The sequence below is a fragment of the Piliocolobus tephrosceles genome, chromosome 14 (genome assembly GCF_002776525.5).
Source record: "Piliocolobus tephrosceles isolate RC106 chromosome 14, ASM277652v3, whole genome shotgun sequence".
Taxonomy (NCBI): Eukaryota; Metazoa; Chordata; class Mammalia; order Primates; family Cercopithecidae; genus Piliocolobus; species Piliocolobus tephrosceles.
The window spans coordinates 23,158,338-23,167,907 of NC_045447.1; the positions used below are offsets into that span (position 1 = coordinate 23,158,338).

Consider the following 9,570-nt stretch of genomic DNA (forward strand, 5'->3'; position numbering starts at 1 on the left):
TCTTTCCTTCCTTTCTTCCTCTCTTTCTTTCTCTCCTTCCTTCCTTCCTTCTTTCCTTCCTTTCTTCCTTCCTTTTCTTTCTTTTTTTCTTTCATGGAGTTTCACACTTGTTGCCCAGGCAGGAGTACAACTGCGTGATCTCGGCTCACTGCAACCTCTGTCTACTGAATTCAAGCGATTCTCCTGTCTCAGCCTCCCAAGTAGGTGGATTACAGGTGCCTGCCATTATGCCAGGCTAATTTTTGTATTTTTAGTGGAGATGGGGTTTCACCATGTTGGCAAGGCTGGTCTCAAACTCCTGACCTCAGGTGACCTCCCACCTTGGCCTCCCAAAGTGCTGGGATTATGGGCATGAGCCACCACACTCAATCCAGAATTCACACTTTCAACAGCAAAATGGACTTAGCAAGATATTATATGCAGATAGGGGCCAAAGATAGTAATAATTTGAATTTTTTGCATTAATTCCATTATTGCCATTTTATATTTCACAGGCATTAATAACATTTTGTATAACAGAAAAGCCAACATGTTTTTATGTACTACTCCAGCAAATAAATACTGTAATTTACCTAATGATATCACACTATTACTTCAATAAACAGACGACTGAAAATTATACTCTATTTCCATATCTACAATAAATTAGGAAAGGGCAAGTATTTAAGTAAGGATAAGAAATTCCAATTCCTTATCCTATGGGACTTAGTCTACTGCACTTTGGAAATAAGGCATATTTTAAAGATAGAAATATAAAGGATGAAATGCAGCAAAGTACTGTCAAAGTCTCTCTTTTATTAATTTATTTAACATTTTTTACAAATATTTGTTGAGGTGCTCTTCTATATACAAAACATTGAGATGGATGCTCTTTTCCCAAATAATAGTAGAAATTAATTTAAGGAGACATTGTCTAGTTAAAACTAAACATTGATGCTTGAGAAAACTGAGGTTCAAGGATACAAAAAAAAAAAAAAAAAAAAGTGCCAAGCTGCACAAAGAGTTAATAGAACAACAAACTTGAACTGTAATAATATTAATTTGGACATTTTAATACTTAATGCAGCTATAATCAATTTATGTAAAATAATGAAATCAGATCTCAGTGCTACCTTTGCTTTTATTCTTCCCCAATAGATGTATTGATCCTTTTATTATAGCCCAGTAAATAGTTTATTTTGGTGAACGGTCCATGTATACATGAAAATAATGTGTTTCCCGCTGTGTGGAGTCTTCCATAAATTCCAACTAAAACAAGTTCATATGAGAGTTGTTTGTTTCATCTACATTCTCACTGATTTTCTATGCGTTATATTAATTATTAAAAGCAGAATGTTAAAATTTTCAACAAATATGTATATTTCTCCATTTATTTCTATTAGTTCTTATTCATTTTGAAACTCTTATTATGTTCGTGCACATTTAGGATTATTCAGTCTTCCCAGTGAATTGACTTTACCATCTTTATTATTAAGAAATGTCTCTATTTTTCTCTGGAAATATTCATTTTTATGTTTATTTTGACTGATATTAACCCAGCACTCCTAGCATGCCAGTTTTCTTATAATCAATGACCACTTTATAAATATTTTTTATTCCTATACTTGTAGCCTGTATGTGTCTTTTAACTTAAAACACATTGCCTGTAGTAATTAGTTTACATACTTTTTACTTCTTCATATGTTGTAAATCCAACCATAGATTGTTACTGCTTTTTGCACTGAACAGCCAATTATATTTACAGGTATTATGGAATAAGAAAACACATATTTTGAAGTTTCATTTCTAGTGTGGTTCATTTGTATAGATTGTTTCCCACCTAGCATCGCTTTCCTTTAGCCTGAAAAATTTCCTTTAATATTTCTTATATATTATTTTAACATGTTTGCTGCTGACAAACTGTTTTAGTGTTTGACTGTCTTTTTCATTCATAAGGAATATTTTTAATTTAAAATATTTTATTGTTGGATGCCGACTTCCATGTTACTTTAGAACTTTGAAGATGTTGTTCTTTTATTTTCTGGATACTCTTGGCCTGTTTCTAATGAAAAGTTACTGATAATTGTTGTCACTATTCCTGAGGACTGCTTTTAAGATTTCCTCTTTGTCTTGAGTTTTCATCAGTGTGATCATGATGTGCCTAAATGTAGTTTTCTTTGTGTTAGTCTTTTTTAGTTTCATTGAGTTTCTTAAATACATGGTTTATTCAATTTTTATTAAACTGGGGAATTTTCAGCCAGTATTTAATATTCTCTTGATCTGTTTCTTCCCTCTTTCTAAAACTCTAATTAAACATATATTAGACTGCTTGCTATTATCCCTCAGATCATTGAAGGTATATTCATAATTTAAAGTCATTTTAATCCCTGCTTTTTAATTAGAATGTTTATCGATATAACTTCTATGGCTATGCATTCAAGGCTGCTTATGTTTTCTGCAGCATCTAGTCTGCTGTTAAATACATTCAGTTAATATCCCTTATTTCAGATATTGGGTTTATTAACCTATAATTTATTTTGTTTTTTAAACATAATTTTTACTTCTACATTGAGATCCCTGTTTTCTAGTTATGTTCACATTTTCTTTTAAGTCCTTGAATATATTTATAGTAACTGATTAAAAGTCCTTGTATGGTAATTCCATTAGTTGTGTTATTTGTGGGCATTTTTTGTTGAGTAATCTTTCTACTGATTGTCAGTCAAACTTTTCTGCTTCTTTCCAAGTCTAGTAATCTTTATTTATGTACGTGAACATGTGGATACTTCATTACTAAGTGCCTGGATTTTGTCTTTACTTAGATAGTTGATGTTTGTTTTGCCAGGCAGTTAATTTCTTCTGAGGCTTTTATGTAAGTCTTTTTCTTCATCTGGGGCTTTTTGGTAAGTTTTCTTAGGAAAACTTGTAGATTAGCCTATACTCTGTGAATTGACTAGTCTTATTCCTAAGGTGAAAGCTGTTTAGAATTTCATCTAAGATGGATAATCTCTCTCCATTCTGGCTTGCTTTGTACAAACTTAAGAATCTCACAGCTCATAGATGTTTAGCTAATATACCCCTAGTAGTTGTCTTCTTACTGCTTTATTTTATTTCTTGCCTAGACTTGCAGGCTATATAGTAGGTTCAACTAAGTATTCAGTCAAATACTCAAAGGGAGATCCAAATTTCTGTATGGAGATTTCCACATTTCCATATAACTCTTTCCTCTCAAGCTCGTACCAGCAGTTTGGAAGTATAAGTTCTATTCCTTCAGTTCCATATTGGAATACTTCCTGCCCTATGGGCCAAAATGTATTCCCTGGTTGTAAGCCTGTTGATTTGAGGATTCACTACATTTGTTTCCCATTTCTTAGTGATCACTGTTATGCTTTACCTGTTGCTCAATATCTGAAAACAGTTGTTTACTATACATGTGATGCTTCAGTTTTTTAATGGCAGGAGACCTAGTTGAGATGAGTGTCCTTGGGTTTTTTGTTTGTTTGTTTGTTTTGTTTTTGTAATTAGATACTCCATCTGCTTAATGGTGTTGTCTTTGGATTAGTAGAGAACCCGGGAATGTTTCCTAAGTTCATTGTCAATCATTTAGCCATTCCTCTGCAAATATATATCAATGTGTCATTGTGGTCTGGCACACATGTTTTAGATTAAAATGTGCTAGATCATAGTAAGTGATTATTACTGGTTGAATAAATAAATAAATTATATGATCTGTGTTGCTAAACATACTCTCTGTTACAACTGTATCCTCTATTATCTTTTTTTATTGCAAGTAAATTTTTTAAAAATATACTTTAAGTTCTAGGGTACATGTGCACAACGTGCAGGTTTGTTACATATGTATACATGTGCCATGTTGGTGTACTGAACCCATTAACTCGTCATTTACATTAGGTATATCTCCTAATGCTATCCTTCCCCTCCCCCACAACCCACGACAGGCCCTAGTGTGTGATATTCCCCTTCCTGTGTCCAAGTGTTCTCATTGTTCAATTCCCACCTACGAGTGAGAACATGTGATGTTTGGTTTTTTGTCCTTGCGATAGTTTGCTGAGAATGATGGTTTCCAGCTTCATCCATGTCCGTACAAAGGACATGAACTCATCCTTTTTTATGGCTGCATAGTATTCCATGGTGTATATGTGCCACATTTTCTTAATCCAGTCTATCATTGATGGACATTTGGGTTGTTCCAAGTCTTTGCTATTGTGAATAGTGCCACAATAAACATACATGTGCATGTGTCTTTATAGCAGCATGATTTATAATCCTTTGGGTATATACCCAGTAATGGGATGGCTGGGTCAAATGGTATTTCTAGTTCTAGATCCTTGAGGAATCACAACACTGTCTTCCACAATGGTTGAACTAGTTTACAGTCCCACCAACAGTGTAAAAGTGTTCCTATTTCTCCACATCCTCTCTAGCACCTGTTGCTTCCTGACTTTTTAATGATCGCCATTCTAACAATGTGAGATGGTATCTCATTGTGCATGTAGATTTTTATATAGCAAAAAAAAAAAAAAAAAAAAAAAAAAAAAATCCTACACACAGTTTGAGATCAGTGTGTATATTGATCTGATGGCTATGAAGATGACTAAAGATGCAGTCACTGTACTTAAGGGATTTAGATTAAAAACGTAAGACCCAAATGTATGGAAATTTGAAGTACTACGACATCACTTTCACTTTGAATTTGAATTTGTTAAGTCACCTAAGTACATGCCATTGTATATGGTATTATACTATTATTATTTTGAATGTGGTTGACTGATGAATCTGGAAGAAGCCAGAAATGGCTGCCAAATCTTTCTGAAGGAAGAAGTATCTTGCACTTTGTATACTAGCAAAATGTCATTAGTTATAGATTTTTGAGCTTATCGTTGTGTTTCACCTATTGCTTTCAATATTCTGTTTTCACTGACTAGAATATGACCTTCTGTAGTCCTTTTTTTTCACAAACTCCTACTCACCCTTATAAACAATGTTTCTTTTATTATCTTCTCCAAGAAAATAATTTTATGTTATAAAAATAAACGGATTCTTCTGTGTAGAGCTGAACTTTGCACAAGGTTGAATAGAGCACTTACCAACATATATTTGAAATATTTTTGTAAATTAATATTTTTACTGAAGTATTAAAGTCAAGAATTATTTATTTTTTGCTACCACCACAACTTTTCCTAATACCTAGTGTGAGTCATGGCATGGAAAATGTAAATGAAAAAGAACAGAATAGATTGGAAATGGATAAACTAGAAGAGAATAGGATAGAATAGAACCAGGGAGTCTAGGATAGAATAGAATATAATGTAATACAATAGAATAACTTAAAACATTGGTTAGACACTCTGGAGACATTTTAACTTTTGAAAATTGCCAAAATATCAAGTATTCAAATTATAATTGCTACCTGGTCATCACTTGTATGACTGATGCAGTAGCAATGATTCTACTCTTTGAAAGTGATTGAATGGGGCCTATTAAAACCAACAAAAATGCTAGTAAAGTAAAAAAAATAAATAAACTATGAAAAGCCTCCTCTAGCCTGTGCATGTCATAGCTCAGTGTGTAAAGCTCAACCCAGTATTTCCAGGTGACTAAAGGCAGGTTCATCTCTTTCAAGCACTTCCTAAAAATTTTTGAGTGAGAGTTTTCTTGCCATAGAATGGATCCTTAGAAACCCAGTGGCAGGTTAGCATAAGGAAGAAGGTAGAAATTTCAGAATTACTTCAAATACCACCAAACAGTGAGAGGTAATGGAGTCTGTGAGGACTCTAATATTTTAGTTTTATTGGCTGGTGTATCTGTACTCCATTCATTTCCTTATTTACTTATTCATTAGTTTGCTTCTTTATTTAAAATAAATATAAACAAATATTTACTGGCTGCCTACTATTGGCCATATAAACCTCATTTCTTACCCTCTGTTTAGGCACAGGCAATAAGAATTAAGATGTAAAGATGACACAGCAGAGCAATAATCATGGAGCTAAAAATAAGGACATGGACAATGCTGAGAACAGGCTTTTCCATAGAGTACAATAGCTGCTATGATGGATAAATGCAGAGTGTACTTTGAAATCATATAGCAGGGCCCCCTTAGTTAATATGGACAGTTAGGGCAGACTTACTTCCTAGAGAAAGTGACATCTACATTGAGAGCTGAAAGTCAAGTGGGAAATAATCAGGGGAGGAGAAATAAAAGAGAGCAAAGTTTCTTAGAAGGGGTAAAAAACAAAGCACAGTGTGCCTAGAGGGTAGACTGGGGGTACATTGGTGAAGAATGAGGCCAGATTGGTGAACAGGAACAGACACAAAAAGCTTTGTGAGTTGGATTAAAGTGTCCTTTTTCATTTTTGTTGTAAGAAGAGTGACTATGTGTTACTGGAAGAATTGTAATTGATCTATACTCTATGCCTGTACATATATATGTAAATTATCTATTTGTATGTTATACGTATTATGACATCATAATATACACAATATGTATATGTATACATGAAATGAATGCGAACGCATGCAGACACATTATGCCAGGTGTACCACAGTTATGGTTTGACTCTTAATTCCTATCCATGGAGCGTACTCATCAGCACATCCTTGTTGATGTAAATTCTTCTGCAGTGGGTTACCTGACTCTTTCCTAAGCTCTTCAGTCCACTCTACCTCTGCTTGTTGATTAAAAATATCAATCTAAGTTGAAAATCTGGTCATGCTGTCTCATTTGCTTAAAACACCCCATTGCCCTTAATAAATTGCACTAAAATAAAATTTACGCTCTTTAGAAGTGTTGACCAAGACCCTTCATAATCTGAGACTCCCAAATTTGCCGACCAATCCTCCCTCAGCCGTCATTGTTCTCCCACACAAATCTGATATTTCAAAAAAATAAATTTCCTCCAGTTGTTTGATGTGACACAAGCATTTCTAACTTTGTATATGTTCTTCCTCAGTCTCTAACATTCTTTTTCCTTCTTTACCTGTCTAATTTCTATTTTTCCTTGAAAACCCAGTGCAGGCATCACTTTTTCCTTCCTCCTAGGATGCTATGGGCGTTTCCCCTTCTCTGATTACCCAAACCACCAGTTGTACACATAGTCCCAGCTCCATTACTTGAAGACCATAACTTTGGTTGATACTTAACCTCCAGTATCCTATTTCCTTTTACCTCTTCAAGATAATTACACATCTACCTCTTGGGATCACTATAAGAATAATAGATTCCACTCAATACATGTTGGCTGGTGTTATTATTTTAAATTATTGTAGTCATTGTTACATGCATCATTATTCTATTAACTGTTCGGTTTTTCTCATCAGCTTGAAGGGCAGGTTCATGTGTTTGTTTTTTCTTTAGTGTCATTACTCAGGAACCAGATATGGGATAGGAGTGCAGTGAATCTCTACTGTGTAACGGAAGAAAAAAAATCTCTATAGGAGCCAAATGTCCAGCTTCACAATTGGCCTATTGTGGGATATTAGGCAGATCATTTCCCTCCCTGGGCCTCTGTAATTTTATCTGCGACATAGAATGAATGAATTAGAAGGTAAATAAGGTGCCTTCTAATTACATAATGTTATTGAACTTATCAAACTATAGGATGAAATGCTTTGACGATTTTTATATTTTTCCTCAGAGTCCACTCTAACTCCAGGGTCTGGTGCAACCCAAGTCCAGGCTCTCAGAAGTTCACTGCCAAATCTGAAAACTGGTTTGTACCGGATGGAATGAATATTACTTACACTGATACCTCTAATAATTTTGGTCCTGACTGCTTACCAGTGCTGCAATTGGACACTTATTGTTCCTGCTGTTTCAGCAAAGATGTGAGAGGCACATTTATGATTTAGTGTGTCAAAGTCACAGATAGAGAAGCTGTCATCTGTAATTTTCACATGTCAAGTGACTACAAGTTGAGCTGACAGAATGAATTAGGCCTTCTTTCTCTTATTTTGTGTACCATCTCCAGCAACCTGATTTTTAAAAAACAAAAAAGGAACTTCCTTGAACTAAAGTGGTTAAGACCTCGACATTTGCTCACAGAAAGAGTCGTTGAGTCATTTCTAGTTGCTGATGGGCAAAAGATACAGTTGTCCCTTATGGAAAATTCCAAGAACTTGTACATAATTTGAGTCATGCAAACCTGAGTTCTGCATGACTGAGCTCTGTCACTCAGTGGTTGGGAAATTTATGACCATCTCTATGCCTTGGTTTCTGCATCTGTAAAGTGGAAATGATAATGTCTACATTGTGTGATTCCCGGAAGAATGAAATACATTACATTCAAAATCTTTTGGTCAATTGTAAATTACCAGGAAGCATAAGTTATTGTTAACTGAGAGAATCAAACTTTGATTAACATATTTAAGCATCTTTAAAAACCACATAATTCCCGTTTTTACTCATGGGAGAGGATTATATTGAAAATAATGTGAGTTTGTTTAAATATTTTGTATCTTATATGGTTTGGGGTACATTTTTTTGTGAAGGAATATTTTCAGTGTCTTGGACTGAAGAGAAGCAGAGGAAATTGAGTTGCATCTAATTTTTCCCCACTAGATTTTCTAGAACACAAGAAGGAGATTTATGCTGATTAAACACACATACACACATATATGCATACACACATGCGTGCACGTGCACACACACACACAATTCCATTCTTCAACTTTATATAATTGTCCTATTTCTCCCAAACACAAAGTGAAGAAAATCAAGGAAAGCTAATGCACTTTGGTTGTAAAATAGGCACATCAACCTATATGGCTGTTGTGAGGCATAACTGAACTAGAATTACGTGTCAAAGGCTTTGCAGATGGTTACACATTATACACAAAGGTGAATGTTTTAGAGGCAGCCATAAAGTGTAAATATTTACCAAGAGCTTTGAAGTCAAAAGCCCTGAGATCAAATTCAGCCTCTGCCCCTTTGCCTGGTCTTTCCTGCATGGTATAGGGCCTATCTCTTGCAATCTGAAAGTTTCAGTCTCCTCAGGTATAAGTAGTGGTATTCTCACCTGCCTCACAGGGCTATGATGAGGAGGAAGTAAAATGATGGACATGACTTTGCTCTGTAACCAGTAACATGGTCTACAAATGTGTGGCCAAGATGTGGGTTCTACACTAATTACAGAGAAAGCAAAGGGGTCTCCAAATTAGTTGGGGAATTACTCCTCCCTCCACCTATGCCTTGAACAGCCAAGAACAGTGCTCAGTCAGCAAAGATGCAAAGGTTGAGGCCATGAAGCTGCATTCACACCCAGAGCCTGATGATCTCACAAGTGCCATCAGCAAAAAAGAAACACACATTTACTGCAAAGATGAGTTTCTTTGCAAAGGAAATCTAGCACTTTGGTCCATTCTGCGTTGGGTGCAAACATCATTCTGTCTCTGAGTCTCAGCTGTGTCAATATTCAAAAAAGAAAGGGATTAATGAAACAAAATGTCTACTCTGAGCACTTGGCTATCCCTGACTTAAAAGAAGAAAGGAGGGAAACAAAAGAAAGAATATAACCAGCCTTGCTCCCCACTGGGAATTTATTTCCCTTTAATATTCATGTGGGTAACATTCAT

At 35.0% G+C, this 9,570-nt stretch overlaps 1 long non-coding RNA gene across 1 annotated transcript in view; it reads left to right on the forward strand.

Moving 5' to 3' along the window:
- The window catches only part of LOC111550388, a 36,135-nt gene extending 27,848 nt beyond the window's left edge, over positions 1–8,287 (forward strand). Inside the window, exon 3 of the long non-coding RNA XR_002734019.2 lies at positions 7,968–8,287. This is a non-coding gene — a long non-coding RNA (uncharacterized LOC111550388). The remainder of the gene's footprint in view (positions 1–7,967) is intronic.
- The last annotated feature ends 1,283 nt before the right edge of the window (positions 8,288–9,570 follow it).